Here is a 17,996-nt window from a genome sequence, read left to right on the forward strand (position 1 = left end):
TTCCAGGAAATTTACTAATAAGTAACACATATGTAGGTTTTATCTAAATTGAAGGTGGAAGGGAAGGAAGCAAAAGGGAAGGAAAGGAACTAATGGTATCAGCTGAATCAGGACTTTATGCATGATCAGCGGCAACAAGTGAAAATATGTGTCGGACCAGGATTTGAACCCAGGATCTCCTGTTTGCTAGGCAGCTGCATTAACTGCTGTGCCACCCAGACAAAGTGTTTATGGCAACTGCACAGATTATCTTGGCATGCTCCCCAGCTGACCCACATTCCCACTAGCTCCACCTAGCCACAAGGTCAATGTCCATACTTGTTAATTTTAGATTCACATTGGAGGTTGAACTTAAATGTGCATCCGCACTGAAGGTTGTGGATTCATTATCCATTGAAGTGGATCAATTATATATGAGTGCATGGTGTCTGTTCTTTCATTCAACCTCCAGTAGGAATCTAAAATTAGCGAGCATGGAGGACAAGGATGGGGACTGTGGATAGGTGGCACTAGGTGGGAACAGGGGTTGGGCAGGGAGTGTACTGAGACAGTGTGTGCTACTGTGATAAACAATACTATGTCCCAGTGATTCAGTGGTAATGCAACTGCCTAGTACGCAGGAGATGCCAGGTTCGAGTCCAGGTCAGACACATACTGTCACTCAGTACCGCTAATTCTGCATAAGCTCCAAATGCAGCTGATATCATTAGTTGCTCCCCTTACCTTTCCTTTCTCCCTCTTCTATCTTCAATTTCTATACAATGTATCACAGCTGTGGACCAAGAGTGTTTCCTATTGAGCATGAGCCCCCAGGAATTTCGTAGTTTCAACGAATGGAAGGGCAACAGGCCCAAGATGGGGAGATGGTGGGAGAAACCATCTGCATCACCAGAAATTCATACAGATGGTTTTGTCAGTGGAAAAGCAAAAGCCATTGTCGATGCTCCAGGAGTAAAGATGATCAAGACAGCACTGAAGATGCCGCTCAGTGAGACATGTCCATGGAGAACTGCAATTGATGGCCAAATCGTCAACAAAAAGAGAGCCGGAGATGCCCAGCGGGAGACAGGCCGTTATAAGGTTTATGGTGACAGCAAAGAGGACAACACTCAGGACAGAACCCTGAGGCACACCATTTTCCTCGATAAAGGTGTCTGACAAGGCAGAACCCACACCCGCCTTGAAAACTCAGTCTTGTAAAAATGCCTGAAGAAAACAGGGCAGGCACCCATGGAAGCCCTACATATAAAGAGTATGGAGGATACCAGTTCTCCAGCAGGTGTCGTAGGCCTTCTACAAATCGAAAAACATGGTCACAGTATGGGATTTCTGCAGAAAACCATTCATGACATGGGTGGACAAAGTTAACGAGATGATCAACGCCCCACTCGAAATCCACACTGTGCATTTGTTAGTAAATGGCGAGACTCGAGCCACCACGCCAGCCAGACATGAATCATATGTTCCATGTCCTTGCAAAAGCAGCTGGTAACACAAATGAGGAGGTAGCCAGAAGGAAGGTTTCTGTCCTTACCAGGCTTAGGTATGGGTATGATGGTGGCTTCCTGCCAGTGTCCAGGAAATGTGCCCTCTGACCAGATGCAGTTGTATGTGTTACGCAGAAAGTGCTTGCCCGCAAGAGAAAGGTGCTGCAACGTCTGAATGTGGATGGTGCCTGGCCCTGGGGCGGAGGATCGGGATGAACTGAGAGCATGATCTAGCTCCCTCATAGTAAAGGTGGCATTGTAGCACTCGCGATTCGGAGATGAGAAGGGTATCGCCCGAGCCTCCTCCACTCATTTCCGATGGAGGAAGGCAGGGCGATAGTGGGAAGAGCTCAAAATTTCTGCAAAATGGCGGCCCAAGCTGTTGGAGATAGCAATAGGGTCCACAATGACATTGTCAGCTACTGTCATGCTGGAAATTGGGGAATGGATCTTGGTTCCAGAGAGCTGTCGGAGGTAGGCCCACATGACAGAGGAAGGTGTGGAACTGTTAAAAGAACTAGTGAATGAAATCTAGCTGGTTCTTTTGCTATCCCGAAGAACGCAACGACACTTTGCACATATCTGTTTATAATGAATACAGTTTGCCTGCATAGGGTGGCCGTTAAAATACGGATAGCAAGTCTCCATACACGAATTGTGTCACGGCATGCCTCACAGTCCACCAAGAGACTGAGACATGATGTGGTAAAGAGGAAGTAATGGAGATGGAACATTCTGCAGCAGTCAGCACAACTGGGGAAATATCATTCTTCAAAGGTCGCCAAGGAGAAGTAAAGCTGCCAGTCAGCATGTACAAGGATGGGGTAGGAGTCGGCAAACGGATAGCACCCGGGAAATGATCGCTCGACTAGGTGTCAGAAAGAACGGACCACTCAAGACCAGGGGCAAGCTGGGCAGTGCACAAGGGAAGGTCCAAATGGGAATATGTGTGTGAGGAGTTGGCAAGGAAAGTGGGTGCTCCAGTGTCAAGGCAGAAGAGGTTAAGTTGGTTAAGGTGGTCAGCCAATAGGGCACCTATCTGACAGGTCCTGGAAGAACCCCAAAGGGGAAGATGCACATTAAAATCACCAAGCAGCAAAAAGGGGGGAGATAGCTGCCCAATAAGTTGAAGGAAGTCTGACCTGGTGACAGCGAATGACGGAGGGACATTTATGGTACAGAGGGAAAAAGTCAGGAGGGGAAGGAAAAGATGAACTGCAATAGCTTGAAGATTGGTAGTCAGGGGGTGGGGTTGACTATGAATGTCAGCCAGTATGAGCAGCATGACGCCCTCATGAGATGGAATGCCAACCTCAGGGGGAAGATCAAAACGAAACGGTAAGAAATGTGAAAGCTCAAAGCAGTCGTGAGGGTGCTATTTTGTTTCCTGAAGGCAGAGTACAAAGGGACGCTGCAATGCTAAAACCAGCTATAAATCCTCTTTGTGGGACCGAAGGCCGCGAACATTCCACTGGAGCATTGGACGAGAATCATGATGATGAAGAGATGTAGGGGTGTCACCTCAGCGGCTGCCGAGAGAGAGCTGGGGAAGAGGCACTACTACAGGACACCAATGCAGGAGGATCCTGCTCCATGGGGTCCACAGAAGCATCAGCTTGCTTGTGCGGTCGGTCTGTGGAGTCCAAAACAGTTGTTGGTGCGCACTGGCGACATGGAAGCCGGCTGGGCTAAGGAACCACGTGGCGACACCATCGAAGAGGATCTTCAAGGTGGCAAAGGAGAAGACCATTTGCCTTTGGTGGACTTCTTCGAGACTTTCCGGTTAGGGGAAGCCTCGGTGTTGTGTGGCTGAAGGGATAGAGGAAGTCTTCATGGGAGTACTCCTTCTGTCCTTTGTGGCCTAGCGGTTGTGTAGCTGGTGGCTTCACCCCATGAGGCGAGAGTTTGACGGCTTGTTGCACAGCCGGACAGGGGGATGGCGATGCTACTTTGACACTGGGCGATTTCACAACCTCAAGAGTCGAATTGGAGGTCGCATGTCTGTGTAGCCATGTCCTTCATGGAGCGAAGGGTAACAAGAACAGAACTATAGGTACCAGACGGGAGAATGCAGGGTTTGTGACTAGCCAGTAACTTGTGAGCGACTGGATAAGGCACCTTTTCCTTTACCCGGATCTCTTGAACAGCTCACTCATCAAGATACACTGGGCAATCCCGAGAGGAGGTGGCATGGCCACCTTTGCAGTTGATACAGTGGGGAGAAGGAAGTGGACAATTGCTCTCGTGTGCATCCCTACCATAGGTGACACATGTGGCTGCGTGTTGATAAGACTTTCTAGTGTGGTTGAAATTATGACACTGGTGGCAGCGCATCAGGTTCAGAATGTACGACCAAATGGTGATAATTTCATAGCCTGCTTTGAGCTTGGACAGAAGCACCACTCTATCAAAGGTGAAAAGAGAGTGTGGGTGGGCACTAAGGAGGAATCGTACCTTTTACATTACACGATGGACAGCAATGACACTCTGATCACAAGAAGTAAGATTGGATTTCGGCCTCAGTTAGACCTTTCAGCAGCCTGGTCTAAATTACAACACAGGAAGAATTTAAAGTTCTATGGGCCTTGACACGAACAGGGTAACCGTGGAGAAGCGAGGCAGCAAGCAGTTGTTGTGCTTGAGAATCAGAAGCGGTCACCAAAAGCAAAGTGTCATTCCGTAAATGAGAGCAGGATTTCACAAGGCCAGCAATTGCATCTACACCTTTCTGAATAATAAATGGATTTACTGTGGCGAAGGACTGTATGTCTTCAGTACATGAGACCACGAGGAACTGCGGTGCAGCCGGAAGGGTCTTTGAATAATTAGCCTCATGACTGGGAAAATGATTGACTCATAGTGAGAAAATCCCCCATGATTACCAGTGTCTCCGATGGCATGCTCCTTCCAACTGGCGGCCCCCTTCACAAGGGGGCGCACACGCCTTAGGTAACTGTTCACACCTCAGGTCACACCTCCCGAACACCTGACAGAGGGACCAGTCAGCAATTTGGGAAGGTTACAGCTCAGGCATTCACCCCTCCCTGGGCCTGGCCGGTACCAGGGGGTACGTGCGAACCCTACCTGTCGACCCGGGGCTGGGAATTACACATTACTCATTCACCCGTTATAGGCAGACGCATGGGCCAGTCTTCAGGAGCACACAGGGAGAAAGAAGAAAAAAAGAGAATCCTCAAATGCCAAAGCAGAGAAACGAGAGGAGAAGGAAAACAAAGAAAAGAAAAGGGAGTGAAAAACAAAAGTGAGACTGTTCACTCTTCAGCGACAGAATGCACAACATTCCCAATAATACTGCAGACATTTTCCCCAAGGGAGGGGAAAAAGAACAGCAAGAGGATAGCCATGCAGCACGGAATGGAAAAAAATGCTGCAACGGCTGGGGATCCACGGTAGGTAAGCATGAACCTGCTAAAGAGTGGCGAGCCCCCTGGTGGGGTAGCACCATATGACAACAATACCAATGAGTCACAGTTCTAATCGGCCGACTCAGACAAACACCTGGGTGTAATACTTTGTAGGGATGTAGCATGTGAAAGTTGCTGGATTTGGACGGGTTACTCCTATAACTGAAATATCAGATCGGAGGATGGTTCTGAATGAACCGAAACCGGTCATATATATATATATATATATATATATATATATATATAAAAATTGCAATCAAGACGGATTTTAAGTAACAAAACTTTGTAGGGATATTAAATGGAATGATCATACAGGTTCAGTCACGGATAAAGCGGGTGGTAGACTTCGGTTTATTGATATAATTGTGAGGAAGTGAAATCAGTCTACAAAGGAGAATGCTTACAAATCACTTGTATGACACACTCTAGAATATTGCTCAAGTGTGTGGGACCTGTACTAGACAGGACTAACGGGGGATATTGAATACCTACAGAGAAGAACAGCACAGATTGTGACATTTTTATTTGATGCTTCACAGAGACAGTGAAGAAACTGAACTGGCCAACTCTTGAAGATAAATGTAAACTATACTGAGATAGTCTACTAACAAAGTTTCAAGAACTGGCTTCACATGATAATTCTAAGAATATATTACAACACCCTTCAGGGATTGTGAGGAAAAAGTTATAATAATTACTGCACGCACAGAGGCATTCAAACAATCATTCTTGCTGCATTCAATATATGAATGGACTGGGAAGAACCCTAATAACTGGGTCAAGGGGAAGTACCGTCTACCATGCACTTTAGGGTAGTTTGCAGAGTATAGATGAAGACATAGAAAGGTTCACAAATATAGGAAAGATAGGTTAGACTTTTGTGAAAGAGAATATGGTGTAAAGAGGTAAAAATAGAATATCTGGGTTTAAAAATATACCTGATACGATTGTGGTAACCATAGGTTTTAAATGGCCACCACATACAGCAACAGCTGTCTCTAAATATTCCAAATGCAACATAAGTCAACTTTAAAGAAGTATTCAAACCATGTAATAAAAGTGATAGTATGAGAGGGTAAAAACAGAATAACATTGCTGTTGCCAGGGCTTGTGTAATATACATTTCTGCATCTTGGTGTCTATAGCACAGCTCATTGCTAGTTCAGTGCCACCTGTGTTGTCAACCTGGCTTGTTCTGTTCATATGCAGTGACTGCTTTTGCTCGGACTGTTTTGTTCTCATTTCGTTCTTTATGATGGAAAGTTTAAATGAACACTATGCAACAGTGAGTAGTTGACAAGGACACACAAAAAGGAAAGAAAACTTGTTAGCTTTCAGAATAAATACTTCCTCCAGGTACAGTATGAAACACACACACACACACACACACACACACACACACACACACACACACAATACCAGCTCTACACACAGTGAAAGGATTGCAGTTTGACTGGTGGACTATAGTGAGGTGGGGTGGGTAGAGGGGAAGAGAGGCGGGTAAGGATGGGTAGCCAGCAGCTCAGAGGGAGGCGGATGGTCTGTTTATTAGGAGCACTGGAGGGAGAAGTGGCAGGTGCATGTGCTAGGCATGTGGGCAGTGGTGGTGTTGGTGTGTGTGTGTGTGTGTGTGTGTGTGTGTGTGTGTGTGTGAGAGAGAGAGAGAGAGAGAGAGAGAGAGAGAGAGAGAGAGAGAGAGAGAGAGCGCACATGCTCTAACTAGAGAAAGAATTTACTCTGAAAGTTAAAACAAGTTTTCTTTCCATTTTATTTTAACAAGTTTTCTTTCCTTTTTGTGTGTCCCTGTCAACTATTCAACACTTCTGCTTTTCGCTCAGTGGTCTACTTTACTCCTAAAGTATTTAATGGAAGAACTTTCAGAACTGCTTTGTATGCGAAGAATTATGGCTGAATCTGAGGTCAACTACCTATCAGCTCTTACCATTCCCCTTTCGGGGCCCACAGTATATGCTGTATCTGTCTACATTACTGTTATTATTTTAGTGTTCATTCTTCAGATGTCACAATTTTTAACGATGATCACACAACTGTGAAACAAATTCTCTAAACTAAAAACTTAACAAGGAACTTCGGCACTCATTGTTTTATCCTGAAATTAAATAAATGTTATACTGTACATTAAATTCTATGTCACTCATTTATTCATTACATGAACTGCTTAACATTCCCTTGATTTTCCTATCAGTTTTTAACCAGATCAAAGATGTTGGTTGGCTGATATACACTCCTGGAAATGGAAAAAAGAACACATTGACACCGGTGTGTCAGACCCACCATACTTGCTCCGGACACTGTGAGAGGGCTGTACAAGCAATGATCACACGCACGGCACAGCAGACACACCAGGAACCGCGGTGTTGGCCATCGAATGGCGCTAGCTGCGCAGCATTTGTGCACCGCCGCCGTCAGTGTCAGCCAGTTTGCCGTGGCATACGGAGCTCCATCACAGTCTTTAACACTGGTAGCATGCCGCGACAGCGTGGACGTGAACCATATGTGCAGTTGACGGACTTTGAGCGAGGGCGTATAGTGGGCATGCGGGAGGCCGGGTGGACGTACCGCCGAATTGCTCAACACGTGGGGCGTGAGGTCTCCACAGTACATCGATGTTGTCGCCAGTGGTCGGCGGAAGGTGCACGTGCCCGTCAACCTGGGACCGGACCGCATGGACGCACGGATGCACGCCAAGACTGTAGGATCCTACGCAGTGCCGTAGGGGACCGCACCGCCACTTCCCAGCAAATTAGGGACACTGTTGCTCCTGGGGTATCGGCGAGGACCATTCGCAACCGTCTCCATGAAGCTGGGCTACGGTCCCGCACACCGTTAGGCCGTCTTCCGCTCACGCCCCAACATCGTGCAGCCCGCCTCCAGTGGTGTCGCGACAGGCGTGAATGGAGGGACAAATGGAGACGTGTCGTCTTCAGCGATGAGAGTCGCTTCTGCCTTGGTGCCAATGATGGTCGTATGCGTGTTTGGCGCCGTGCAGGTGAGCGCCACAATCAGGACTGCATACGACCGAGGCACACAGGGCCAACACCCGGCATCATGGTGTGGGGAGCGATCTCCTACACTGGCCGTACACCACTGGTGATCGTCGAGGGGACACTGAATAGTGCACGGTACATCCAAACCGTCATCGAACCCATCGTTCTACCATTCCTAGACCGGCAAGGGAACTTGCTGTTCCAACAGGACAATGCACGTCCGCATGTATCCCGTGCCACCCAACGTGCTCTAGAAGGTGTAAGTCAACTACCCTGGCCAGCAAGATCTCCGGATCTGTCCCCCATTGAGCATGTTTGGGACTGGATGAAGCGTCGTCTCACGCGGTCTGCAAGTCCAGCACGAACGCTGGTCCAACTGAGGCGCCAGGTGGAAATGGCATGGCAAGCCGTTCCATAGGACTACATCCAGCATCTCTACGATCGTCTCCATAGGAGAATAGCAGCCTGCATTGCTGCGAAAGGTGGATATACACTGTACTAGAGCCGACATTGTGCATGCTCTGTAGCCTGTGTCTATGTGCCTGTGGTTCTGTCAGTGTGATCATGTGATGTACCTGACCCCAGGAATGTGTCAATAAAGTTTCCCCTACCTGGGACAATGAATTCACGGTGTTCTTATTTCAATTTCCAGGAGCGTATTTGTGGGAGAGGACCCAACAGCAAGATCACTGGTCCCATCAGATTAGGGGAGCATGGGGAAGGAAGTCAGCCATGCCCTTTCAAAGGAACCATCCCAGCATTTGACTGCAACAATTTTGGGAAACCACAGAAAAACTAAAACAGGATGGCTGGACATGAGTTTGAACTGTCGTCCTACTGAATGCGAGTCCAATGTGCAAACCATTGCACCACCTCACTCGGTATGAAAAATGCCTTTAAAGAATCGCAATAGGTTCCTGTTGAATTAACATATGGACACTAAATGTAAGTTTGTTACTATGAGTTACATTTTTGCGAGATTATTTTTCTTGTACAGATATTTACAACATTTACTTTAACATATCTACACAACAGCACATAAAATTATGTAACATTACATACATGGATTGGATATGAAAGTACTTGAAGCTTTGAAGTTATTCTGATTTTTGAGAACAGGACCAGAAATGAGTGTGTTTCTAACCATAAGCTGAACTCATTGTTCCACCAATTTATATGCGTCAAGCTTATTTCTTTATTGCTGAATAGTTCAAAATTGGTGACAAAGGGAACAATAAACTAGTCTGGTTAAGGTTTTAAAATATGCTGCTTTTTCCTGCATTGGTAGAATACATAAACAGTTCTGAATGCACGTACTGCAAAAGAATAATCAGTGCGAGAATAGAGAAATATTTTGAGCCAAGGTCTGATAAATTTACAAAGATTGCAATGAGGAAGGCCGCATTCTGCTCAAAAGGCTTACCACACATTGTGTCACAGCTATTCCACATAGATCAGCCCAAGAAAGCAATTGACAGTTGAATACAGTTAAGCATACAATGAGGAAACACTGATGGTTCACCAACATCCACATAGATACTACAACCACACCACCAACAGTTGTGTCATTCTTTACAGTACATCCATTACATACTTCCCATTAATGTGCAGTATCGAGTATACTTTTCTGTACACTTTCAATGTTAACTATAGATGTTTGGAAGTGTTAAACATTTAGTGCAGAGAAACAAAGTACAAAATGAAAACAATCACAACACTTATTTTATTGGCTGTATTGTGATCTGCAACAAATTCGGTGACTGGCATCGAGTGATCAGTGAAATATGGCAATGGTATAAAGAACAGAACATTTGACCGAGCTCATTCCCGATTAGTTGTTGCAATGCTGTGTGTCCTGCAAACAGCTCACAGCAATTCATTTTGTTATTCCAAATCAGATATAATAGCGTATATTTTTTCTCGTGGCAAGGGGACCAGTACTTTCTGGAGAAGAATTAAAATATCAAGTGGAAAGAAATAACTGTCCTTAACTACTGGTCCATTGTCTGTTAGAATTCTAAGAGCTTTGAACATAGAGCTACATGTGATTTCTGGTTTAATGCCACTTCATAGCACACTTCATAGCATTATATTTAAATGAACTGTGTAATATTATAGCTTTGAACTCAAAACAGTGATATGAAACAATTTTTTAGGCTTCTTGGTACAATGCTGCCAATTTAAAAAATTATTCCAACAGCGACAAAGATTAAATGATATGCTTAGAATGTTTTCCATTTTTCAGTGATATTCACTGTGTGAAACTGAAACAGCATAATTAAGAGAACTCACATAAAAGTAAATGAATAAATGTTACACTATATGTTAAAGATTAAATAGGAGCTTTACCTTAAATAATGTTCTGATAATATTCATTGGATTATAATGTATTTAGTTCCTATCCAGAACATCAAATGATTGTAGTTTCATCACTTGCATGCAATTTATCTACTGTGTTATATTTAAAATCCAATTAAAATGTCCACAATAAGTTTACAGCATGTTAATGGTCAGACAGCATGTCCTTATGCTACTCCTGTTCTCACACTAAGCATTTACATTATTCCCACAGGTTTAATTAGGCAATGAATCTCACTTAGGGGAAAAAACAGAATTAAGGACATACGTCTGCAGATGCATCTCAAAGTCATTCAGTATCCTCCAGGAAACATAGTTGCTGCATCATCAAGCGTAAAATAATTACATTAACTTAAGTAAAACAAAATGATGATGTATTACAAAACTTCATATCACCAGAATGCTAATGACAAATATTATGGCAATGCTTATATTCACAGAGTTACATGTTGAATACCATTTGGAATAGACAACGTCTTGATATTAATCTTTTTGTTGAGAGTGGCAGTGACAACTATCTGAATGTTGCACAATTGTCTTAAGATTAACCTGTACAATGCAAAAGGTTCAGGATAGTGTGTCATGGTATTAAACATTGATACAATTTGTTATAATGTAAAAGTAAGGAAGTCACAAAACAGGTGACATGTAATTATTAGTTTATTCACGTTCAGAGACTGCTGTTTTTTGACAACTGTAAATTCAATTAATGAAAGGCCACTCTAATTGCTAAATATATACTTGTACTTTATCCAAGTCCACAACTGGGTTCGGGTTTCCATCCAGACCAATTTCAAGCGGAGCGGGAAATTTTAATGTTGCTTCACAACAGCATAATTTTTGGATGTGTACCAGCAAGTGGAGTAGCCTTTCATTGACTGATATGGAATCGTTCAACTCTTTTACTGAGTATGTACTATGTTGTTTATAGGTGACTCAAAATCAAATATCTGTACTTTATCGGCAGTGTGTTTCCAACTGTACTATGTGCATTCACATACTTAACCCATTCTTTTCAAACTCTATATTGACCCTTCATAGTACTTTAAGACTAGAACATTCAGGAGAATGGATATGACATGGAATCTGACATCATGGCCTTTAAATTACTGCTTAGTTGGAGCTGTTATATTCATTTGTGGAATAATACTGTGTTGATTGTGTGTGACATTTTAAAGGTGTGCATCAGATAGTCATGCCCAAATACCTGGCTTCTGCAGTCTATAAGCGATTAACTACACTATTATTCAGAAAATATTTCTTTCTCGTCGTGATTTAATAGTCCATCAGATTAAATTGTTACTAGTTAGTTCGTTTCTGTTCTATAGATCATTCGTATGATTAATCGTGGGTCATTTTACATACATATTACACATTCATATGTAAATATGGCTTCATGCTGAGAACATGTAAGTATTTTTTTAATTATCATACATGTTGAATAGTAATTCTTACCCACCATTTTTTACATATTGCATAAATAGAAATTCTACTATGGAATCGAAGCCGTCAAACACAAACTTTTTGTTTGTTTTAAAATTTAGTTTCGCAGACTGTCAGACATTTTCTATCATTCAGTAAACGATCAAAATTTTTGGTAGCAGCACTGCACACCTCTTTTTGTGCTAAGGACAACCTTAGTGTGGAATACTATATGTTTTCTTTTCTGGGAGTTTTATTACATATATCTTTGTTCCTTCTGAACTGTAGTGGGTTATTTCAAACATATTTCACCCGAGAATAAATATACTGTGAAGTAGCACTCAAAATGCCTAACAACTTAATCAGATGTCTACAAGATGATCGTGAGTGAATACGTGTTGTTCTTACAGCACATTTTACAGTGACAAAAATTTACTTTCTTAAAGATGAATCACCCCAGAACATTATTCCATACATAACTGAATGAAAATAAGCAAAATATGTTAACTTACTCATTTGTCTCACATCAAGATTTACAATGACGTGAAATGCAAATGTGGCTGAAATAAGTGGTTTTAGAAATTGAAAAATCAAACAATGGAAACTCTGAGTAGGAATATCAACAATGGAGGAAAAGATAGATTGCTTCTTACAACAAGGAAGGCATGTTAAGTTGCAGACAGGTACAATTAAAAGACACATACACAAAGATTTCGGCCACAGCCTTCATCAGAAAAAGAGAAACACACATCATTCATACACACAAACAAGCACACCTCACCGAAACGTGACTGCCAACTCTCATTCCAGAATGCAACTATCACACGGGATGGTAGCAGCAATCTGGAGGGGGCGGGAAGGGAAAGAGAGAGTGTATCGGTGGGGAGACAGAGGATTGCTGTCTGGCGGAGTATGCAGGGATTAGAATGACAACAGCCACAGCTTCTTGAGGTTGTGGAACAAGGAGGTGGAGTAAAAAGGAGAGGAGCGGATAAAGATGGTTGGGTGCATTGGCAGAGGGCGCCAAACAAAGAGGCTGGGAGATGAGAATGGGGAAGAAATGATAGGACCGGGGTTGGAAACTGTTGGGTGGAGGGTGTGGGGACAGTATATTCCCGTAGGTTGAGGCCAAGATAATTACGGGAGCAGAGAGAGAGTTTTAAGAATAACTTCCAAGTGCACAGTTCAGGAAAGCTGGTGATGGATGGAAGGACCCAGATGGCTTAGGTAGTGATACAGCCATAGAAATAAAGCATGTTATGGTCAGCTGCATGTTATACCACAGTGTGGTTTATTCTGCTCTTGGCCACAGTTTGGTGGTGGCCATTCATCAAGGTGGACAGATGGTTGGTAGTCATACCAATATAAAAAGCTGTGCAATGGTTGCAGCAAAGCTGGTAAATGACATGGGTGCTTTCACTGGTGGCCCAGCCCCTGATGGTGCAGGATAAACCTGTCACAGGATTGGAACAGGAAGTTGTGAGTGGGTGGTTGGATTGTGCAGGTCTTGCACCTGGGATTTTCACATGGATATGACCCTTCTGGCAAGGGGTTGGGGTTGGGATCGGGAGTAACATAAGGATGGACTAGGATTTGTGGAGGTTGGGTGGCCAATAGAATCCCACTTTAGGGGGAGTGGGAAGGATCTCGGGTAGGATGACCCTCATTTCAGGGCATGACGACAGGTAATCAAAACCCTGCTGAAAGATAATGTTCACTTTTTCCAGCCCAGGGTAACATTGGGTGAGAAAGGGGGCACTTCTTTGTGGACATTTCTTGGAGGTGGTCGAAGGATTGGGGTTGTAAGAGGAAAAGGCATAGGAGATCTGTTTGCAGATTAGTTCTGTGGGGTAGTGCCTGTCTGTGAAGGGCTTAGTGAGACCCTCAGCATATTGAGCAAGGGAGTTCCTGGCACTGCAAATATGCCACTGCAGGGTGGCCAGGCTGTGTGGGAAGGATTTTTTTATATGAAAGGGATGACAGCTGTCGAAATGCAGGTACTGTTAGTGGTTGGTGTGTCCAAAGAAGTGCACAGGAGTGCAGATGGAGCCATCAGAGAGGAGGTGGTCAACATCTAGGAAGGTGCCACATTGGGTTGAGGAGGACCTGGTGAAGCAGAGAGAGGTGTTGAGGTTGTGAAGGAATGAAGATGGGTTGTCTTGGCTCTGGGTTCAGATCATGAAGATATCATCAATGAACCTAAACCAGACTCAGAGCTTGGCATTTTGTGAGGTTGGGGAGGGCTCCTCTAGTTGGCCCATGCACATGTTGGCACAGGAGGGTGCCATACGTGTGGCCATGGCTGTACTGCAGAATTGTTTGTATACCCTCCCTTCGAAGGAGAAGTAGTTGTGGGTTAGGATAGAGTTAATAAGATGTACGAGGAATGAGGTAGTGGGTTTGGAGTATGAAGGATGTTGGGAAAGGTAGTGTTCAATAGTGGCAACACCAGGGACACGAGGGATGTTGATGTATTGGGAGGTGGCGTCAACAGTGATGAGTAGGGACCCTGGAGGTAAAGCTGTGTGAATGGTGAACAGTCAGTGATGTGGGAGGCTAGATTATGGGCAACTGGTTGGAGGTGTTGGTCAATGAGGGCTGAAATTCTTTCAGTGGGGGCACAATAACCAGCCACAATGAGGCATCCAGGATTGTTGGGGTTTGTTGATTTTTGGGAGCATGTAGAAGGTGGGTGTGTGGGATGTCATAGGGTTGAGGAGGGAAATAGATTCAGGGGAAAGGTTCTGGAAAGGGCCTAAGGCTTTAAGTAGGGATTGAAGGTTGTGTTGGACTTCTAGGGTGGGTCACTCTGGCAGAGTTTACAGGTGGAGATAATTGCCAGAGGCCTTCTGCCAGGCTGTCACTGTGATTAATAACAACAGTTGTGGAGCCTTTGTCTGTAGGTAGGGTGGTTAGATCAGCATTTGTTTCGAATTTATGTATGGCTATTCTTTCTTTTGTTGAAAGGTTGGTATTTTGAGGAAGGGAGCTGGGGAAGGATGGTGAGGCTAAGCTGGAGGTAAGGAATCTCTGGAAGATGGCCAGCAGGCAGTTAGGTGGAAGAGTGTAGGATCACGGTTGGCTGGTAATACAAACAGGGAGAAGCAGGGTTCAGTGTTGGAATTAGGTTGGTTTTGGTTGATAGGAAGGGGAGCAAATAAGTGCTTCCATTGCAGGGATTGTGAGAAGGAGGTGATCTTTGACACATCCAGCATTGTTAAATTTCAGTGTAAGGCTACAGATGAGGCCTTTAGATAGGACTAAAACTTCTGTGGACCTGAGGGTTTTGATAGAAAGATTAGCAACAGTGTTAAGAGAATGTTTTGTGAAGTGTTGGTAGGGAGTTTTGGGGGATGTGGCAAGTTGAAAAGGTCAGCTAGGCAGGGTTTAGGTGCTATGAGCGGTGGACAAGGAAGAACTATGTGGACAGAATAGGGGTTGGATAGTGGTGTCCCAAGATGACAACAGGATGATAGCAGGCAGGATATCTTATGGAGGTGGTGTCTGGTATGCTCCTCCAGGTGCTGGAGAGCAAGGACTCAATTTCAGGGGATATGAAGCATGGAGCAAGGATTGCACATCTGGTGGTCATGTGTGCATGATGTGTGCTTGCTTGTGTGTTTCTTTGTTTCTCTTTTGGGGTGGGATGGTGAGGGTGTGGGGACCTCACTAGTGGTTCTAAGAACATTATTTCCAATTTCTTCTGTTGTTTGGCGTATGTTCTGACAGGTTAGAATACAAGTGTCACCTAAAAAAAAGAACTAATTCTACTGGTTGTGCATTAGAGAGAAGGTAGTTTGGATATTTGAAAAACAATAGCTGATGTAACACTGGCTTGGGGAGCCCTACAAGTGATTTCTTCCCAGTCAGAAGAATCTCCTCTGCTTACACTTGTTCAATCATTAAGTATAGCTTTCCACGTTTTTGTTTGATTCCACTGGTCGGCTATAACATCCATTTCATAAACCCTCAGTTTATGTAGTAGGATATTGCGATTCATACTTTCAAATGCCTTTGATACAGCACAGAAACTACTAGTGGGTGCTATTTTATTATTTAATGCTTGTAAAATTTGTAAATCATATTTTCAGTTAAGCAACTCAACTCATTTTAATTGCAAACTGTGTTTTACTTAGATTACTATTGGTGCTCAAGTAGGATATCATTCTACAGTACACCATCGTCTCAAACATTTTGGAAAATGATGTCAGTTGTGAAACGGGTTGGTAGTTTATTGGCATCTCTCCTATCACCCTTCTCACACAAGAGTTTAGAAATGGAATATTTCCCTATCTCTGGAAAGATGCCCAAAGTTCGTGGTGCTTCACATAATTCAGAAAAAACAGCTTCTACAGACTGTGTCTCACGAAAGATGCCCGGAAGGGGTCTGTGGGTCGCGTGCCATGGTTACCGGCCGCCGCCGCGCCCGACACACTTCTGCAGGTAGTGGTGTGTGTGTGTGTGTGTGTGTGTGTGTGTGTGCGCGCGAGGCCCGGGTCTACGGTGGGGCAAACCGGGGTATCTGCCCCGGGCGGCAATTTCTGGAGAGCGCCAAATTTGTATTCATGAAGAAAAATACCTTGTTGCACGAAGTGCCTTTGCGTTCAGTGCACATTGGTCTATCGATTATTCAAATGATTTTGAAACGCATCCCAGCTGATTTCTGGAGATTTTTGAACACATTCTAAGTTGATTTCTCAATGAATCATAGTTTGATTTTTGAATGCGTGCATAATGTACGTGATGTCTCCGCCAGGGTAATCCAGGACGCATCTAGAAATAATAAACTTTCCCGTAGACAAAAGGGGACACGGCTATACGAACTGAGCCGAACGGGTGAATGCCAATCGCTGTTTGTTTAAGTGGTTGATTGGGTGTGCGAATGATCAGCGTTGTTGCAACTGTTTGTGAAATCCATGGATTCCGACTATCAGAGTGGAAATAAATGACTAATTGGAATGACAAGTAAGAAAGATTACACATTATCTTCTCCGTGACTCCAGGAAAATGAAATTTTGACAGAAAATTTTTGCCAGAACGCTACTCTATCAGTTGTAACACCTGGTTAGCAGCCGCTTCAAGTTCTGTTCTCGGAATAGCGCGGAAAACGCATTGTACGAACAAGTAATAGCGCCTAACTCGAGAATAAACGTGGAGTAACTGAACCTGTGATTCTGGCAGGGTTAGTTAAGTTAAGTGGTGAATAAGTTTTGACAACTGCGGGAACAGTTACAGAATTAGTGGTGACAAGATTGTTTGTCACAACAAGGTAGTAGAAGAAACGAAGAAAATTTTTATACTTATTTCGTACTGCTACTTTTCGATCTCACGCTTGAGAAAATGGAGTGTATGAATGAAATGTGACACTATTTCCTGACATAAAACTTGTTGCTTGTAGTAGGCCAATACGCATTTGATATTAGCACTTTGTGAATTATGTTCTGTCATTCTACTTAAGTAAATGATGTAAATAAAAATGACAATTTTGTGCCGAAACAGTCTCGCTTATTTGGCGTATGTTACAATTGCTGCAATATTAAAAAGGCCTATTTCGTTTTATCTAGCAGACAGTGGCTAAACAGGCGTAATCAAGTAGAGAAACCACACCAGCTTTGGGCGTACTGCGTGGCGGCAGGAAGGGCATCCGGCCATACCTAACATTAACATTTCCAAATCCGTTGTAACCACGCCCACCCTGCGATAGCTGCGTGACTATGGCGTAAGCGAAAGAAAGAAAGATACATGTTTTACATATGAAACTCTTCAGAAAGATGTGCGCTACAAAATGAACATATTTTTGAAAAATCGATTTTTTTTTAAATTTTTGACGTCCTGTCTCAACCGCTCGAGACGGGGGAGGCGCTATCAAGTTTTTGACCCGGTTCGTAAATATCGTAGATCCGAGACTGGCGCGCGCTTCTCCCGAGTTAAGCACAATGTTGCCATCTGATCAACTTAAGCTTACCTTTAATTATAGTAGGTGCTCAAAATGATGTCCCTCTGTAGTAAGAGCAGCCTGATATATCCTAAACACATTAGCAAACACTCGTCGAACTTGGTTGCCGAAATCTGGGAAATGATTAGCAGAAACCAGTCTTCCAACTCTTCGAGTGTGTGGGAACTGGTTGCATACACCTTGTGTTTCAACATACCCCAAAGACAAAAAACTCACGAATTTAGATCTGGAGAACGAGGAGGCCAGTCCAACTACCCTATCATCAAAAACACTTCGTATTGCTGTCATAGAAGTATTGGCGATGGGTGGTCTTGCACTGATCTGCATTAAATGTTCACAG

At 43.9% G+C, this 17,996-nt stretch overlaps 1 protein-coding gene across 1 annotated transcript in view; it reads right to left on the bottom strand.

The window, feature by feature from the left end:
* Positions 1 to 17,996, bottom strand: part of LOC124605520 (protein O-GlcNAcase) — a 139,688-nt gene that overhangs the window by 95,335 nt on the left and 26,357 nt on the right. The window lies entirely within an intron of this gene.

The sequence above is a fragment of the Schistocerca americana genome, chromosome 3 (assembly GCF_021461395.2).
Source record: "Schistocerca americana isolate TAMUIC-IGC-003095 chromosome 3, iqSchAmer2.1, whole genome shotgun sequence".
Taxonomy (NCBI): domain Eukaryota; kingdom Metazoa; phylum Arthropoda; class Insecta; order Orthoptera; family Acrididae; genus Schistocerca; species Schistocerca americana.